Source organism: Ochotona princeps, chromosome 6 (genome assembly GCF_030435755.1).
Source record: "Ochotona princeps isolate mOchPri1 chromosome 6, mOchPri1.hap1, whole genome shotgun sequence".
Lineage (NCBI taxonomy): Eukaryota > Metazoa > Chordata > Mammalia > Lagomorpha > Ochotonidae > Ochotona > Ochotona princeps.
The window spans coordinates 19264466-19283178 of NC_080837.1; the positions used below are offsets into that span (position 1 = coordinate 19264466).

At 47.1% G+C, this 18713-nt stretch overlaps 1 long non-coding RNA gene and 1 pseudogene across 2 annotated transcripts in view; one reads left to right on the forward strand and one right to left on the reverse strand.

Moving 5' to 3' along the window:
* Nucleotides 1-8616: 8616 nt before the first annotated feature.
* LOC118759236 (Na(+)/H(+) exchange regulatory cofactor NHE-RF3-like) lies at nucleotides 8617-10346 on the reverse strand (annotated as a pseudogene).
* Nucleotides 10347-17476: 7130 nt separating this feature from the next.
* LOC131480530 (uncharacterized) overlaps nucleotides 17477-18713 on the forward strand; it is a 100323-nt gene continuing 99086 nt past the window's right edge. For both annotated transcript variants that reach the window (XR_009245592.1, XR_009245593.1), the window contains exon 1: nucleotides 17477-17619. This is a non-coding gene — a long non-coding RNA (uncharacterized LOC131480530). The remainder of the gene's footprint in view (nucleotides 17620-18713) is intronic.

The window sequence follows — 18713 nt, forward strand, 5'->3', positions numbered from 1 at the left end:
GAGAGGACACTTGACTTCAAAAAACTGAGAGTCAATGTCTTAGGGTGAAAGAGCTGGATTTGGTAACAGAAACAGCTTTCTTCCAGAAGGTTCTTAACATGTTTGTGGAAGCCATTGTAATATCTGCTAAAAAGTGAATTCCTAACATGGCCTGTTGACTGTAGAAAACATACAAAACATTGGAGAGTGGGATTGAAATGAAAATCCTGGACATGTGTTTATGGGCAAGCCACCATGTTACCCAATTAGCTTCACCTTGAGGGTAAACAGGAAGCATAAAGCAAATTGTTAACAATAATGGCATGAAGAAAGCCACCTTAACACCGAAGAGCTTGTTTGTTTATGTGTGAAGTGAGAGAAGGGACCTTGAAGATTCCTAAGGCTCCTAGTTTGGATTCTCTAGGAAAGTGAGAGGAAAGCTGTACATGGATAGCATCCCAGCCTGGCACAAATAAGTGTGGGAAGAGGAGTGCCAGAGTGAGGAGGAGGGGCAGAGCATCCAAGCAGCAGCTCTTCAGGTCAGGGGCGCTGCTATACTTGATCTTAGCTAAAAGGCCGAGAAGCTTAGCATCTGAGACCTGGGGCCCAGAGACCACCTTCACAGCTCAGCCTGGAGCCGACATGTCGAGCACCCACATTCCTCAGCACTTGAATGCGGTGGTCTCACCTGCATTCAGAGGATTCTGGATTGTTACAGAAGTGCATGGCAAGACTTCCCACCTTCCACGAACCAGGTGCTTTGGTTGACACCCCCAAGTGGTTAACAAGAAGCAAGTAAGTCCTAGGATGGGGACAGCTATTTGGAGGGACTAAGATAACCTCTTTACTGCACCTCAGGGTAAATTGGTAAAATCCCTACTGTAACCCCAGAAGTTTTAAGCATAAAATAGCTATTGCGTTTTGAACCCTTGTTGGTAGATGGTAGCTAACTAAAACCTAAAGTTTGTGTTTGGATTTGCTGTTTGTGTTTCTGTTTGGTTGGGTTTACATTAAGTCTAGATCTTTGTGTTCATGTGGTCAAGTGATCAGCAACTTTTTTTTGTATCTGTTTGCCATTCATACTGTTAAACATTGGATCTGTGGCTCTTCCCTGCCTATACTCTTGATATAAATTCATCATCAGATTGTTGAGGATACTTCAAACATTCACAGAAAGATAATTAAGGAAGTTTAGTGGAAAAATTGAAATCTGCATGATTTTCTCATAATATGCATTTCCACGAAATTTTTTGTAAACTTTTTCTATGCATCGATGAAAAAATGACATTTAAGTTTGATCCATTACTGAAAAATTTGTTGAGAAGACTCATTTCTTCACTGACCTAACCTTTGTAGTTTTATCAAAGATCTTTTGTCCATGTATGTGTAGTTCTATTTCTGGATAGTACTGAGTCCTTTTGATTTATGAATCTTTATGTCAATGCGATTGTGTCCTGATTACTATAGTTTTATAATAAGTTATGGGATCTTGTGATTTATTTTCCAAAGTAATCTATTCTATTACCTTAGCATTTTCATACATATATTTTTTACTTTAAAATTTTTTAAGATTTATTTTATTGGAAAGACATATATACAGAGAAAGGGAGGAGACAAAGAGGAAGATCTTCTGTCTGCTGATTCACTCCTCAAGTGGCTGCAATGGCCAAAGCTGAGCCAGAAGCCTCTTCCAGGTCTTCCACATAGAAACAGGGTCCCAAGGCTTTGAGCTATCCTTGATTGCTTTTCAAGCAAAAAGCAGGGAGCTGGATGGGAAGCAGAACCACCAGGATTAGAACCAGTGCCCATATGGGATCCTGGTGTGTGCAAGGCGAGGAATTTTAGTCAGTAGGCTACAAATTTAATTCATTTCTAATTTTGTTCACACAATTGAGAGGGATGCGTGTACATGTGGGTTTCCTAGCAGGATAGGAGATGGAACTAATGTTTCAGTTTTTTTTCTGTTCAGAGAGAGAGGAGGGGAATGTTGAAACCTTGCTGTCAGAGTACATCAGCACCCAGGGATGGGGGACAGTCACTGATGATGCCTTAGAGACAATGAAGTGGGGAGGAATGTTCTGAGGATGTTAACTGGAGTGATCTTGATCTTTTTTTTTCCAATAAGCCTACTTTATGTCTGATGATGTTTATGTAGTTGAGATTAATGTATGTCCATGTGGCTGGCTCACTAGGGTGAGGAGGGTCAAGGAATGGAGGAGAAAGTAGATGAGACAACTGCCTTCATTCTCCTTTTTTCTTCCTGTATCTGGGGAAAGTGGGGGAGAGAAGAGGAGAGGGTTGTTCCCCAGCAGCCTAACAGCATCAGCATCTGGGGGTGAGGGACAGCCACTTGATGTCATCCTAGGGTCCCTCATATGGAGTATGTTTTGACGGTACTGCTTAAGTGATTTAGAAAGTTCTGAGATGCTGTTGATTTCATTGCTTCAAAGTTGAGGAAATCCTTCCAAGGTCCATTGGCTGACAGAGTCCACCTTAGAGTTCCCACTTGCCCACATACTTGCTGTCAAACCTTGACTAGGAGAGTTGCCTAATTTGTTCTACTTTCCAACCGCTGCCATGGTACTGAATGCTCTGTGCAGGTCTCAATGAGCTACCATGTCCCCCATCTGGGCATAGTGGGGCATCTGGGCATGGTGTCCACTGCACAGGCTTCAACAATCAAGGAATCCAAGTTCTAACAATGCACTCTACAGTCAGATCCCAGATCCTGTGATTTTTTTTCACTGTGGTTGGAATTTTAAGTCCAGTTGGGAGGGCCCCCAAAGAAACCTTCTTGAGGTGACCCCAGACCTAACTCATGTGTATGCTAGCCTAGTCTATCACCCACATCGACCTACACATGGCAGTGGTTGTAGTCACCTGGTCAGTTCTGTCCCTAGCCTTATTTCATATGCAAACCTATGGATGTTGTAGCACAGCCTAACCCTGCCGATCGCATACTCAGTTTTTTGTGTTTTTTTAAAGATTTATTTATTTTATTACAGTCAGATATACAGAGAGGAGGAGAGACAGAGAGGAAGATCTTCCGCCAATGATTCACTCCCCAAGTGAGCCGCAATGGGCCGGTGTGCGCCGATCCGAAGCCGCGAACCAGGAACCTCTTCCGGGTCTCCCACGTGGGTGCAGGGTCCCAAAGCTTTGGGCCATCCTCCACTGCTTTCCCAGGCCACAAGCAGGGAGCTGGATGGGAAGTGGAGCTGCCGGGATTAGAACCGACGCCCATATGGGATCCCGGGGCGTTCAAGGCGAGGACTTTAGCCGCTAGGCCACGCCGCCAGGCCCTCTTTGTAAAGTGTGGGGCCACGCCACTGGGCCCCACATACTCAGTTTTTACACCAGTGGGAACTGTAACCTAGTTGGAATGACCCCCAAATAAACTCTACTAGGCTTGCCCCTTCCCTGGCTCCTGCACATGCCAGTATGTGCAGCAGACTGGTTCTGTCCAGTCCAGTCTGTTCCACATCAAATCTGGCTCTTGTTTACACCAATGGGTGTTGGAGCCTATCTCAGCCATTGAACTCACTATCCAGCCCACACTTAGGCCAGCAGCTGCTTTCGCCTGTGTAGCCAGACCTGCCCCCAGTTCTGGTTCTCATGCTTATAGGTAGAAGCTGAAGCCCATCACATAGGGGGCCCACAGTCTCCCTAACAGACCCACTCTCAGCCTCAGATCCTGCGTTTTTCAGGTGGTTCCGAGGTCTCACCTTACAGGACTTGCACCCAGTTCTGGCACTTAGCAGCTGATGCTGTGGCAAAGCCTGACCAGCCTGCATTTAACTCTGGCTCATGCATGCACCAATGAATATAGTCACTTAGCCCAGCCTGGCTTTCCCCCTAACCCAACCCACATATAGGTTAATGGGATTTACAGCCCTGCTGGGACTGGTTTGCCGCCAGTCTCAGCTCTCGTGTTCACCGATAGTAGTGCTGGTCCAGCAGGGGAGTTCCCGCAGCCCCCCAACTCCACCCCACCCCATCAGGATTGCCTCCTTTCCCAGGTCTTACGTGTACCTGGTGGGTGCTGCAGCCCAACCTAGCATGGTTTGCCTCACCTTAGCACTCACCAGCATGTGCTGTAGCCCGGCACGGCGGGGCCTGCCCCCAGTTCTAGCTCATGCTCGTTGGTGCTCTGCTTAGCCCAGACTAGGCCAACCCAGCCAGCCCCCAGTCTGGGTCCTAATGTGAACTGGCTGGTGTTACAGCTCAATCTAGCCTGTCCTACATCCTGATTCTCACATCTGTCAGTGGGTTTAATGAACTGACCCAGCACAGCCTGCCTCCAGACCTGAGCCACATGTATGCTGGCAGGTACTATATCTTGAGATGGTCTCTGCTGCTCCCAGCCTCAGTTCTTGTGTTCACCTGCAGGGACTGCACACTAATAGAGGAGTTCCCCAAGCTGCACAATTAAATCACCTTCCAGTGGCAGATCTTGCACACATTGGTAGGTGCTTGGCTTAGCCTGACTTGGGCCCCCTCCTGTCCCAGCATTCACCAGCAGGTACAGTGGCCTTGTCCAACCAGCCTAAACCCATTCCAGCTCATACCAGTGGGTGTGACAACCCAGGCCTGCCTGTCCTACCCCCAGGCTTAGCCCACGTGGCTCAATGGGTGCCAAGACCTAGCCCAGACTGTCCTATACTCACTCTGGCTCTCATGAGCACCAGTGGGTGCTGGAGATAGCACAGTCTGGCACACCTCAGACCCAATCCCCACCTATGCTGAGGGATGCTATAGCCATGTCCAGTGCAGTCTGTTGCTGCTATTCTGGCTCTGACACTCACTGGTGGCAACAGCAGCCTAGCTCGACATCCCCTTAATACCTTGACCAGGCCTGCTTCCAGCCACAGATCTTGCACATGCTGATGGTTGCTTCAATCCAGCATGACATAGGCCATTTCCTACCTTGGCCTTTGCCATTGGATACTGACCTGACCCATCCCCAGTCCCAATTCTTGCTGGTAGGTACTGTAGCCTAGCCCTGCCCAGCTTTCATCCCTGGATTTCACGCTAACTAGTAGGTGTGATAGCCTAGCTTGGCATGGACCACATTCCATCCTGGCTCCTGCACATGATAGCGCCCTATGATTTGCCCCGGCCTGTCTGGTCCACCCCCGGAGCTAACCCACACACCTGTGGACAAGTGGAATAGCCTTGCCTGGCCTAAGGGTTGCAACATGTAACCCTGACTCGGGTGTTCACCAGTGGGAGTGACAGACCACCAGGGGAGTTCCCCAAGTTCCCCTATACCAGGCCCATTCCCAGACCCAGATCTCATGGGTCCCAGTGGGTACTAGGCCTTTACGTGGCATAGTCTGCCTCCATCTTAGCCATTGCAGCCATTGTGTGTGCTTGTGGATGTTTTGGCCTGCATCGCCCCACACTCAATTCTCGGTTGAGCCTGCAGGGGTTCTGTAGCTTGGACCAGCCCGATCTGTTCCCAACCCCAGTGCCTGTGAGTGTTGGTGAATTTCATGGACATGCCTAATTCAGCCCATCACCACTCCCTGCTATTGAGCAAACTAGCTAGTATTGCAGTCCTACAGGATGAGCCCACAGAATCTGCTCCCAGCCCCAGTTCTCTTACATCCTGGTGTCATGACCCATCCTAGCATGATCCATCCCTCATGCCAGCACTCAATGGTGGGTATGGTAGTCTAACCCTGCCTGTTAGGCCCCCTGCCCTAACTTTTAAATACACCAGTGAGTGGTGGTCAACAGTGGTTAATGATAACCAATCCAGCTCAAATCTCCCACGCGGGCAGGTATACTGGTAGAATCAGAAAGGTCCTCCAGATTCCCTCCTCAAAACTGCTTGGTCTCATCCCCCTTGCTTACTTGAAAGTATGGTGACCTGGTCAGTGGAAGTCCCTTAGAAGTCATTCTTCACCTGTAATGTACTCCCTCAGTGTTCCTTCCTCACACGCATGCCCATAACCCCTTCCCTAAGCAATCCATAGCTGCTGTACCCATAAGCACATGTGTTCCCCAGCCCACTCCTTTAGTGGGGTGATGTGCTGTTCTGAAGTCCTGCCTGCTCACCTATGATCCAAGTGCATGCATGGGTCTGCATACTTGGATCCACAGCATGCTATGCCAGCATGCTGGCCTGGGACTCCACTCCTCCACTTACCCAAGACCTAAGCCTGGTTCATTCCCAGACCAGTCTGCCCTCAATCCCAGCTCCAAAGCACAACAGTGGAAGCAGTATCCCAGCAAGGGAGTCCCTGAAGTTCTCCACACAGGACTGCTCCCAGCTTTGGGTCTTAATGCATGTCAGCAGATGCTGTGGCCCAGTCTAAGATGACCAGCCTTGGCATCTGCCAGCAGATTGTACAGCCTAGTCCAGTCTGGCCCACCCCAAATCCCAGCCACTTTCTGGCAGATGCACCAGCCTAGCCCTGCCCAACCCACCCCTAGCTCTCATGTGAAGTGGCGGGAATGGTGATCCAACCCTATCTTGGTCTGTACCCTATCCTGGCTCTCACTTGTGCCAGTGTGTGTTATGGAATGACCATGCCTGGTCCATCCCTAGCCAATGGGTATTGCAGGCCAGCCTGATCTAGCCTGCTCCCAGCCTTGGCTCTCACACTCAGCAGCAGGAGCTGTGCCTAGTAGGGACGTCCCCCAAATTCTATCAGGCCTGCTCCCAACCCCAGATCTTGATTGTGCTGGCATGTGTTGTGACCCAGCCTGATATGGCTGGTCCCTAGTCCTGGTATTCAACTGGAGTGTACTATGGCGTCTCTCAACTGGCCCATACCCTTTCCAGTTTTCACTGATGGGTGCTACAGCTTAGCCCAGCCTGGTCCACCACCAGACCCAGCTCTCATGTGACTCAGCAGGTGCTGTGGACTATCCTGGCCTGTTCCACACACTCTCTAATTCTTGCGAGCAAAAGTAGGTGCTAGATCCCAGTCTGACCTGCCCCTAAACCCAGGTCACATGCATTTGAGTGCTATAGCCTTGCCCAGCCAGGTCCTCTGACAGCCTCAGCTCTCACACTCCCTAGTGGGAACTTCAGCCTAGCAGAGGAGTACCCTAAGTTCCCCTACCAGGCCAATTCCCAGCATTCCTCACCTTTCCCCTACATTTTTTTTTTTTTAATTGGAAGGTCAGATTTACAGAGAAGAAGAGACAGAAAGATTTTCCAGCCACTGGTTCACTCCCCAGGTGGCCACAATGGTCAGAGCTGAGCTGATCTGAAGCCAGGAGCCAGGAGCCTCCTCTAGTCTTGCCCACAGGCGCAGCGTCCCAGGGCTTTGGCTCATCTTCTACTGCTTTCTCAGGCCACAAGCAGGGAGCTGGATGGGAAAGTGGAGCAGCTGGGACATGAACTGTCTCTCATACGGGATCCTGGAACATGCAAGGTGAGGACTTTAACTAGGCTACTGCTCTGCCTCCTCCCCTTTTAAGTAGAATAGGTAACTATACTGGTATACTAGTAAAGTGAACACAAATTTGGCATGAATCATGTGCAGAAGTTCACCAGCTAATGGCTGCTTTTGTCCCAACAGTGTAACACTTGCCTAGGTACAATGCAACCTAGGAAGTTGCCTACAGCTGGGGACATACAGAATGTTTGAATAAACTTTCACTGTTTTCAAAAATGCTTGCTGGATTTTTATTGCATTAGATTGGTAGCCCAATTTCGGAAAAATAGTTATCTTAAAACTGAATTTTCTGTGAGGTGAGCCATGCCAGCCTGGGGTCTGTGGGATCAGGGTTCATTAGCTGCAGCGGCGTGGCTGGATCCTGGGGCCTGCCTGCTTGGTGGGTGCCAAGTTCTTGAGTCCAAGGGTGGGGGATCCAATGGGGCTTGGGTCGCATGGGCCAGGTCCTGAGGCCCACATTCAAGGTGGGTGCCAGGTTCGTGAACCTCCGGGGTGGGGAATCTGGCAAGGCTTGGGTCACTTGGCCATGGTCCTTGGACCTGCTTGTGAGCAAAAGAGGCGGAGCAGTGAGCACAGATCCTGATGCACATGGAGAATACGGCAGCTCATTTGGTACCACAGCAGAGGAAGAACAGAGCAAACTGGACAACTATCCCAGCAAATACGAACAGCAAAAATCTGGGTGAATGGAGACTTGAGGTCGACTATGTCAGCAACGGATATTGGGAGGATTGCCTTACCCCTGAACTGGTGAAATCAACAGCATTTCAGAACATCCAAACCACTAGATCAGAACCCTCAGAACATGCTCTACATCGGGACACTGGGTTGATATTGGGTGGTGGTTCCCCATCCCTGCATACTGGGACATTTGGGAAGCTGGGTGTGGCTTCCCCCTTTAATTCTCCTCTTTCCCCAGAGATAAGAAGAAATAGAGAATTTGGAAACAATGATTTTGCCCACTTTTCCTTAACCCTCAAACCTTCCCACCCTGGTCATCATTAAAAATAAAAATTAAAAAAATTTTTTTTTCTGAACTATGAACATGGGATAGTTTTTCATTTAGGCTTTTCTACATTTCTCTCAGGAATGTGTTGTAGTTTTTACTTATGAACCCAGTACATGTCTTTTCAGGTACTAGTGGCCCTCAGAAGGATGACAGCAGAAGACATGATGAATGGTTTCCAAAGGAGTTCTTCTCGGACAGTAAACAAATGGCAGCTCATTCCTTCAAGAATTTGTATTAAATATCCAGAAACAGCTTTCAGCCAAAGCCATAATGCATTCTCATTACAGCTCGGTATCTTCAGAACTGGCAGAAGAATTCGAGGCTGTACTATGTGCTCGTTCTCTTGCCATGTGCGAATCGTTCTCTGATCCCACAGGTGTTTCTTTGGCACCTGGGGGGATAGCCGGTGGAAGAGCCATGGAGGACACAATGGGGATTTTCTTAGCTTGGAAATACTCATAGGCTTTCTTTCCGCAGACTAAGAGTGTGACGTTTTCCCCACTGCTCTGGATTCTGTCCACCACCTTCTCATAGGGTTCGTCGAGCACATTTACACCATCCACTTCAATGATGACATCCTCATCCTCCAGCCCAGCCAGGTCAGCAGGGCTCCCCTTCTGTACCTCTTTGACGAATGAGCCCGGCTGACCTTGAATCGCATTTAAGTGAAAGCCATAGCCGTTTGCACCTTTCTCCAGCCTGCAGAGTTTAGGCTTATGACCCTCTGCTTCCTCTATAGGATCTGCACTTGGGACCTCCAGAGGAACAGGAGTGGGACCCGCAGCCTCCTTGACAGAACCATTAGGCAGTTCTTGACTTTGGTAGTAGAAAAATGGGGAAAAACGAGCCAGCTTATATAGACTGTCCGTCTCTTTGTCAACCACCAACAGGGAAGTCTGGTCTCCACCCTTTTTAATCATTTCCACCACACTGTCATGATCGAGGGATTCCACAGATGTGCCATTGACCGCACATCGTTGTTCTTCAGGCCAGCTGCCTCTGCTGGACTTCCAGAGTCTATGTCCTTGATGATCTGACCTTGCTGTTCTGAACTTGCCCTCAGATAGAAACCATAGCCATTGCTTCCCTTCTTCATCTCTACGAGGCGGGGCTGCTGGGGCAGTAGCTTCAAACTGGCCGACTCTCTCCTGAACTGTATCTTCTGCTCACTGTGGCGTTTATCCGTGTCTTTGTCCACTAGAAGGAACATGATCCGGTTGCCTGACTTCTTCACCTTTTCAACCACCTCCTCGTGGCTGGCATCTTCTACATTCTCTCCATTGACTTCAATCAAGTGATCTCCAGCCAGGACACCAACCTTCATAGCCACACCCTGAGGAATTACATCTGTCATGTACACTCCCTTTTTGCCTTGGACAGTTGTCAGCGAGAAGCCATAGCCTTTTCCCTCCTTCACCAGGTAGCAGAGACGCGGCTGCGGCCAGGTATCCACGCTTCCATTCATCACGGGACCAGGTTTCTCATCATTCACACGTGGCTGCTCCTGACTTTGACCCAGCTCCTTCAAATCTACCTTTTTCTTCATGGCGTCCTCATACGAATCGCCATCCAGGACTAGTAAAGTCACTGAATTCTCGCTCTTTCTGACAAGATCCACAACCTGCATATGCTCTTCCTTGTCCACAAAGGCCCCATTGATCCGCAGCACTCAGTCTCCATCCCACAGGCCAGCCTTCTCGGCAGGGCTGCCCTTCTCAACCACCCGCACCAGGTGGCCTTCGGTGTCTTTCTCAATTCGCAGAAAGAAACCATAGTTTTGCCCTTCTTGTTTGGACAGTTTGCATTCTCGGGGGTTGAAGGTGGAGGCCATTTCTAGGCTTCAACGGCTCCTGTGAAGCAGCTGACAGGACAGGAGCAAAAGCAGCGAGGTTGCACATGCCCCCTGAGCTCAGGCAGGTCAAGGGCAGTCAGGAAAGGCGGCCAGAGAGGAAGGCTGGACCAGGAGCGCAGAGGACAGCGACGGCCAAAGCCTGCAGCCTGCGTGCTGATCTTCCAACTTCAAGGGAAGCTCAGAATCTGCTAGAAGAAAGAGGAGCTGCTGGTTCGCTCAGGAGCTCTGCTGCAGGGCACTGATCTTGGAACTCACTGGACTTCCCTGCCTCTTCTCACCGCACTCCCTTTTGCCTTTGGATACTCAGAAGTTCACATTTTTCTTTACTTGTAGATAGTACATAGTATTGTTTTTGAAATTTCGGTTCCTGATTTTTGCTAATATTTAAAAATATTTTTTTTGTGGATTGGCTTTGTATCTTGTAAATTTGGTAAATACACTCTAGAAGGTTTTTTGAAAATGCTACTATATTTTCTACAGAGAAAATCTGTGTTAAGAGTTGCATTTTCCGGGCCCGGCGGCGTGGCCTAGCGGCTAAAGTCCTCGCCTTGAATGCCCTGGGATCCCATATGGGCACCGGTTCTAATCCCAGCAGCTCCACTTCCCATCTAGCTCCCTGCTTGTGGCCTGGGAAAGCAGTTGAGGACGGCCCAAGGCTTTGGGACCCTGCACCTGCTTGGGAGACCTGGAAGAGGTTCCAGGTTCCCGGCTTCGGATCGGCGCGCACCGGCCCATTGCGGCTCACTTGGGGAGTGAATCATCGGCGGAAGATCTTCCTCTCTGTCTATCCTCCTCTGTGTATTTCTGACTGTAATAAAATGAATAAACCTTTAAACAAAAAAAAAGTTGCATTTTCCTTTTAAAACCTGTCTTTTTTTTGTGTGTGCCTTTTCTTTTTTCTTGCTTTATTGTAATTGTTATTGTAATTGTTAAGCTCCTAACACACGATGCTGAGTAGAAGTGTTGGCAGTGGGCATTTTTTTTCCTTACTGAAGTAAGGAGGAAATTAGTCTTTTATAATTAAATATAACAATAGTTCTTTGCATCTGTCTGTTATTAGATTAAGGATGTTCTATTGCCAATTTGCTCAGAGCTTTTAATCAAGAATTGATGTTAGGTTCTGCCAAATATCTGCAACACCAACCAGACCACATCAGGGCTGGAACTGGGGGCAGGCCAGATGGGGCCGGGCTGCAGTACCGTGGCTAATGGTGAGGTGAAGCTGGCCATGCCAGATGGGGCTGCAGCACTCAGTAGCACATGAAAAACCTAGGGTGTGGATGGCTTTCCTGCTGGGCCACTGCTCCCACTGATGAAACATGAGTACTAGCACTGGGGGCAGACCAGCCTGGTGAAGGCTGTAACACCTGTTGGCCTGTATGTGAACTGGGTTAGGGGCTAGCCGGGCTGGGCTGAGTGTATCCATTGGTGCAGGCATGAACCAAGGGTAAACACAGGCTGGTTGGGCTTTGCTGCAGCACCAGCTGGCAAACTCTGGGGCTGGGGAAAGTCATGTCAGGCAAGTCTGCAGAACCACCTGATCAATGCAAGATCTGGGGCTGGAATAAGCCCAGCAGGGAATGGTGGGCACCTCTCTGATGCCCTGCAACTTGTACTGGTAAGCATGAAAATCAGGGCTAGACAGGCAGAGGCACCCACAGACATGAGTATCAGCTGGATAGTGAGGTCAGTTGGTTCGAGGTAGGTTTCAACACCCATTGATGGACATGAGAACTAAATGGGATGTGGGATAGACTGAACCAGTTGGCTGCACATACTGGTAAGAATGGAACCCAGGGTTGGGAGTGGGCCTTGTGGAGATTATTGGGGGTCATCCCAACTAGGCTGCAGCTCCCGCTGGTGAACATGAGGTCTGAGTGTGTGGTGGGCAGGAATGGGCTGGACCACAGCATTCATTGGTTTACATATTAGATGGGGTTGGAAATAGAACTGACCCAGCAATTGCAACTATCAATGTGTGTGTATGCTGACATTGATGACAGACTGAGCCAGATCCCATACTGGCAAACACAAGAGTCAGTTCTGGGATCGCCCTGGATGAGGTTTCTGTGGGGATCCCCCGAACTGAATGCTAGATTCAGAACTCCAACCATGGGGAGAATCGTAGGATCTGTGGTCTGACTGTGGAGTGTGTGTGTCAGAACTGGACCTCCTTAGTGGCTAAGATAGCATACCCAGATGCACGTGGAGGATATGGCAGTCCATTGGAGCCTGCAGAGGACATCTGGTGCCAGAGGAAGGAGAGCAGAATAAATTGCTCAACTGCCCCAGTCAAGTGGTAACAGTAAATATATGGGTGAATGGAGACTCTGGGGGTAGACTGTGTCAGCAGATGGACCTTGGAAGGAGTTCTTCATCCTTGAATCAGTGAGTGCCACAGCATTTCAGAACTACTGTAAGCACTTGAGCAGAAATCTTTGAGCAGACCCCACATTGGAGACCCTGGAATGTCATCAGGTGGCCGTTCCCCGTCCCTGGATACTAGGGGTGTGGGGAGGCTGGGTGCTTTTCCCCTAATTTCCCCCATTCCCCCAGACAGAGGAGGAAGAGGAGGAAGACTTGGGAACATCGGTCTCACCCACACTCCACTAGTTCTCTACCTTTCCCACCTGGTTAACTATGTAAACATCTTCAAAAATAAAAATTAAATTAAAAAAAAAGAAAATTGCATAATTGCAAGGGCCCAGCAGACTATAGTTCATTTTGGGTACCCTCCTAGTAAGGCATTTGATGGTATTCCACAGGGAGAAATTTCTTATAAGCTTTAAGTGACTACAATGAAATGTGAGAGACAATTAACTTCACAATGGAAAAAATGAAAGAAAGGTCACAGTTGCGGAGGGTCTAACCCGAGATCAGGTGACCTGTGGGTTTTGACCTCCACTGAGGGCTGTGGAGCACAATGACGGAGCAGGAGCAGAGGAAGGAAGAAACACATGGGGATCCAGCAGGCTGAGAGGTTGGGTCCAGGCTTTTATGATCAGCTTTCTCAGGAGAACTGCCTTCTGCAGGCATGTGCCTCAGGCTTAAGGACCTCCCACGAGGCCCACTTCCTAAACATCATCATTGGATTAATTTTGCAGTCTCTTAGTTACATTGTGATTCTTAAGGTTCAAATATCTACATGAGTTTCAGGATCCAATTCACCTGGGAAACCAGAGGACTTACAGACAGGTATCCAAGCAGCAACAATCTTATTAGTTGTGTCTAATAAAAAAAATTGCTACCAACAGGGACTTTGGAATTAATCCAGTCTCTTTTTAATTGTTGAGAAAAGTAACTCAGACTCCTGGGAAGATAAAACAATTTCCAAGTTTGTAATTATTAGTATTTTTCTCAGATTCTGTACACAATATCTAATACTTTTATGGTTCAAGATGAACCTATAATATAGGTTCATTTTTTTTGAAAAATTTTCATATTTTTTGAATAAAAATTAAAGCTCCTCTTATAGAAAATATTTTCCCCTTACTTAATTTCTTGCAAGTTTTTTAAGATGCTGGGTCTGGTGCGGTAGCCTAGTGACTAAAGTACTTGCCTTGCACGTGCCAGGATCCCATAGGGATGCCAGTTCTAATCCTGGCTGATTCACTTCTCATCCAGCTCCCTGCATGTGGCCTGGGAGGGCAGTCAAGGATGGACCAAATTCTTGGGACCCTGTACCCACGTGGGAGACCTGGAAGAAGCCACTGGCTCCTAGGTTCGGATCAGCTCAGCTCTGGTCACTGTGGTTCCTTGGTGAGTGAACCAGCAGACAGAAGATTTTTTTCTCTATGTCTTTCCTTCTCTCTGTATATCTGATTTTGCAATAAAAATAAATAAATTTTTAAAAAAAGATTTTTAAGGTGCTCATTTGACTTGTGTATTTCACCAATAAAATGTACTTCCTACTTGCCAAATAACTTCTAATTCATCTTTTTTAATTATATTTTTGACTATCTTTACATAGTTAATTAGGGTAAAAAGGTTCAGGGCCTATAGGAAAGTGGGTAAGACTATTATTTCCATACTGTTTCCTTCATGTATCTGAGGTAAAGGGGGATATTGAGGGAGAGGCCCCACCCAGTTTCCCACTAATTCATCTTGATATGTAAATGAAGGCTAGACAACAATGAAAGCGAGTAAAGTAAGAATAGTAAGAATAAATTTTGCATGCAAGAGGTCTGCTTTAAAAAGGAAGCTGCCAAATCATGTGAAATGTAAGGACACAAGACCAAATAATGTATTCTATAGGAATACAGAGAGACATAGCTGTGTGGTATACACAGATAAACAGTAAAACGAAACGAGGAAGGGAACAAGGGCATCGTATGTCAACTCTCAGTATGTAATATGAGAGACAAGAAAGAGGAGAATTACATACAGGTAAGGAGTAAAACAATGAAAGAATCTCAAAACGACAATTTCACACTTTTGTATCTCGTATATTAGCTACTATAGTTCAGGGGAAGCATAGGACATTTGCCTTTCAGGGATTTAAAAAGAACTTTGCTACTGAGATAATTTATTGTTCAGTAAGTTTGTCAGAGATTAAATAAAGTAATTTGATTTTCTATATATGACTTAGATATATGACTTTAGATATATTGTTTTTTGTTATATGACAAAGATCTAAGTGATTTTTACCTTGACCTTGCATAGTTATCTAAGAGAGAAAGGGTGATCCAGAACAAAAGCTGCATTATTTATTTGAATTAAGACAAAAGCATCTGAATAAACTTTTTAAAGATAAATGTGTCCATAACTTTGAAACATTGAAAGATAGCTTCTGGGGTCAGGGTTGTGGCACTTGGGTTAATCCACTGTCTGCATGACTGGCATCCCATAATGAATGCTGTTGGAGTCCCAGCTGTTCTATGTCTGATCTAACTTCCTGTTAATGTGTTTGGGAATGTAGAGAAAGATGGCTCAAGTAACTAGGCCCCTGCTGCTCATGTGGGAGATTCAGACCAAGCTGGTGGCCAAGGTTGGGTCAGGCTGAAGCCAGGAGCCAGGGGGCTTTATCTGGGTCTTCCACACATATAGTGAGCCAGCAAATGCAAGTTCTCCTTCTTTTTCTCCTTTTTCCTCTCTAACTTTGCCTTTCAAATATATATTTATCTTCCTCTTAAAAAAAAAGACAATACCTTTGACTTAAGGAAATTTAAGCAATAATGACTACAGCATCTATAATATGAATTAAGACAACAGTTACTTATGCTTAGATCATAGAAGAAAAAAAGCACTCACATAGATTAAAAATTTTTTTTAAAACTTGTGCTAGTTTTTAACCTTGTTTTTAAAAAATAAGAATGCAAGCAACTAAAAATACATGTTCAAAGGAAAGTAAACCTAAATTGGATATTCAAAAAATCATTAAAAATTTGTTCTATGAATAGATCATGCATGTGTTGTGAAACACTTTTGCACCAAAATAAAATCAGCTTTTAATTCTATTTTCTGCTAACTTTGAAAGTCCTTCACATTATTATTTGCTACGCTCACTTTACTGAGTAGGGCGAGAAGAGCGGATAATTTCAACCTTCACTTATTTAAGTACTGATATAATTTGTATGTGGAAAAGCTTTGTGGGGCCAATTTCTCTCCTTGAATGAGTCTACTAAGACTCATAGGGAAAATAGCAGTTGGAATCAAGCATGCAAATTACTAGACCAGCCAAATGTCTGGTGAGGTAGCCCAGAGAAGGAACACACAGCCTACAAAGATCAGGGAACGCTTTTGAGAGCTGGTGATATTTGAACTTGATCTTGAAGGATGAACTGGAGTTGACGTGCAGTGAGGAGTCACCTACCCTGGAGAAGGAACAATCTATGTAAAGGCACCCAGGTTTGAGCATCAATTTTCCTGGAAACAGCAAGCACAGTGACTGAAGGGCACATGGTGTGGCAGGAAACAAGGCTGGGGACACTGGTAGGAAGGCCCATCTGTGAGGTTCTTGTACCCCAGGGAAAGGGATTTGGGCCTTATCCTGAAGTAGATGGAGAGCCACTAGAGGCTGTGAAATGGGGGAATGATGTGGTAAGGTTTGCATTTTGGCTCCTTCTGGAAGCAACAGGAGGGCAGGTTGATAAGGTAAGAGTGAAGGCTGATTAGGGCAGCATCCAGAGGTGGGTCCACAGACATGTCAAAGGAACCCCTGGGAATGTAACATTTCTCCCAGAGACGATGAGCAAAGAGAGAGAAGGCAATTCAGATAAGAACTCTGGGTGACAGCAGAGTCTCAGCACAGGACTGGCTGGCTACCTTCTAATGGGTCCAGTGCAAAATATGGATTTCCTTCTACCCATGGATTTGCTGCCCCAACCCACAGTGAACTGCTACTAAAGACATTGCAGCCTCCTCTCTGGATGCATTAGGTACATGAGAGTAAGTAAAAAGCCCTTTCCTTGTTGAGTCCTTCAGCCTTCTGTCAAGCAGGGATGGTGGCAGGGAGGGGCAGTGAGCAGTATCCAGGGCACCAGGGAGTAGTTGAGTGGGTGGCTGAGAAGCTGGCGGTGCCAGGTGGTGCCAGGCAGGACCATACAAGCCAACTCTCCTGGCCCCAGGTCCACTGTCCCATTAAATTTATAAGCAGTCTACAGACAAGCTCACAGAAAAGGCATTTGATAAAGAAACTGCACAGATTGCATTTTTTAAAATAAAGATTTTACCTGCTAGACACCTGCTTCCTTAGCACACCCCCACCCCAGGATATTGAAAGTACGGTGAAAAGCACTGGAATAGAACTTGCCCTGGTCTTGAAAGCTCAAGGCCTAATACTGAGCTCTTGGGTCTGATGGGGAGCCAAGGAACAAAGAGATTTGCATCCCAAAGACAAGCGCATGTTTGGTAAACCAAGTCTCAAAGGAGACACATCGGCCAGACAGAACTCGCAGGTGTCTGGGGAGGTGTCAGTGCCTCATATATTCCCACTGCTGACAGAATACCAGGCTTATTTGAGAATCTCCTTAAATATTTCCTAAAAGAACGAATGCGGCCGGTTGGTGTAGAAAAGAGCCGCGGAAGGCGGACGCTTCGTAATGGTAAGCTGCTGGCAAATCACGTGTCCCGGAGGGAATCTCCCCCCCCACCCCGCTGGAAACTCCTCTACATCTGAGGAGATGCCAAAGCCAGAAGGGAACCTTTTATGGGAAGTCTTTGGAGCCAGTGCTGGGAAGCTGGAAAACCTTGCTGGGAATCCTGGAGCAGTTGCCAGGAGCCAGGGAAACGCTGACTGGGCGGTCTGGGTCACTACCGGAAGTGGGGGAAACCCCGCCTGAAGCCGCTGCCGGAAGTTAGAAAAGCCCTCACAGGGAGCCGCTGCTTCGACGTGGAACCCACAGAAGACTGAAACCTAGAAAAGGGTCGGTTTTGATTTCTACTTGGGGCAACCACGAGAGAAAAGTACTTTTTTTTTTTGGCATTAGTGGTTAATTGCAGAAGGAGAAGCTGCGCGGTCCCCGTGTGAGGAGAGAGAAGCCGCTGGGCTGGGCTGAGCTCAGCTCACAGAGAACTCGCGGGCGTGGTGGGGGCGGGCGAGGATTCTTGGAGAAAAGTGAGTTGGTGATTCACTAACTTTTCTTTTTCACCATCCGCGGAGGATGACGTGGCTTGGCCTGGCGTCTGCCGAGCACACAGTCCTGCCTCCAGTCAGGAGCCAGCGGGAGACTCCAGTGCTGTGGTATTCAGCCAGGCCAAGACTACCCACCTCAGGCTGGGGCAGGCAGTCAACAGGTTTTTTGTTTTCATTTTCCCTCAGAAAGCTGAGCTTCTCAGGATTAATTAGAAATGTCACTGGACAATCTGTTGTTGATAATAACAATAACGACAAAAGCCCTGAGGTTCTTTGAATTGACTGCCTGAGGAGAGTACCCTATTTAGCAAGTGTCTTAGTGGGGTACCTCCCAGGTCTTTTTTTTTTTTTTTAATATTTATTTTAAAATATTTATTTACTTATACTGGATGTCACATTTACAGAAAGGAGAGACAGAAAGATCTTCCATTGGCTGGTTCACTCCCCAAGTGGCTGCAATGGCCGGAGCCAAGCCAGTCTGAAGCCAGGAGCCAAGAACTTTTTCCAGGTCTCCTACACAGGTGCAGTGTCCCAGCGCTTTAGGCTTTGGGCGGTTTTCAACCATTCCCAGATCGTAATGTGGAGAATTGATAGGCTTGAGCAGAGTTCATAACATATTGATTTAGGATCGGTGGGTATGGTGAAGTAAATGTCTGGAAGCAAAACTGCTAAATAAAGTGTTGTCTGATAAGCTTTTTGTTCATAGAAGCAGACTATTGATCTGGAGTGAATTGATATGGAAGAATTTCCAGGAGCAAACAAGACAGCTATTTATTGGTTTACAGAATTTCTTTCCTGGGTCAGGTTTTCCTAGTGTGAGGAGTCAGATGGGATATTAGGGTTCCTGGTCCCTGGTGAAGTTACCTTAGTAAAATATAAAACTGT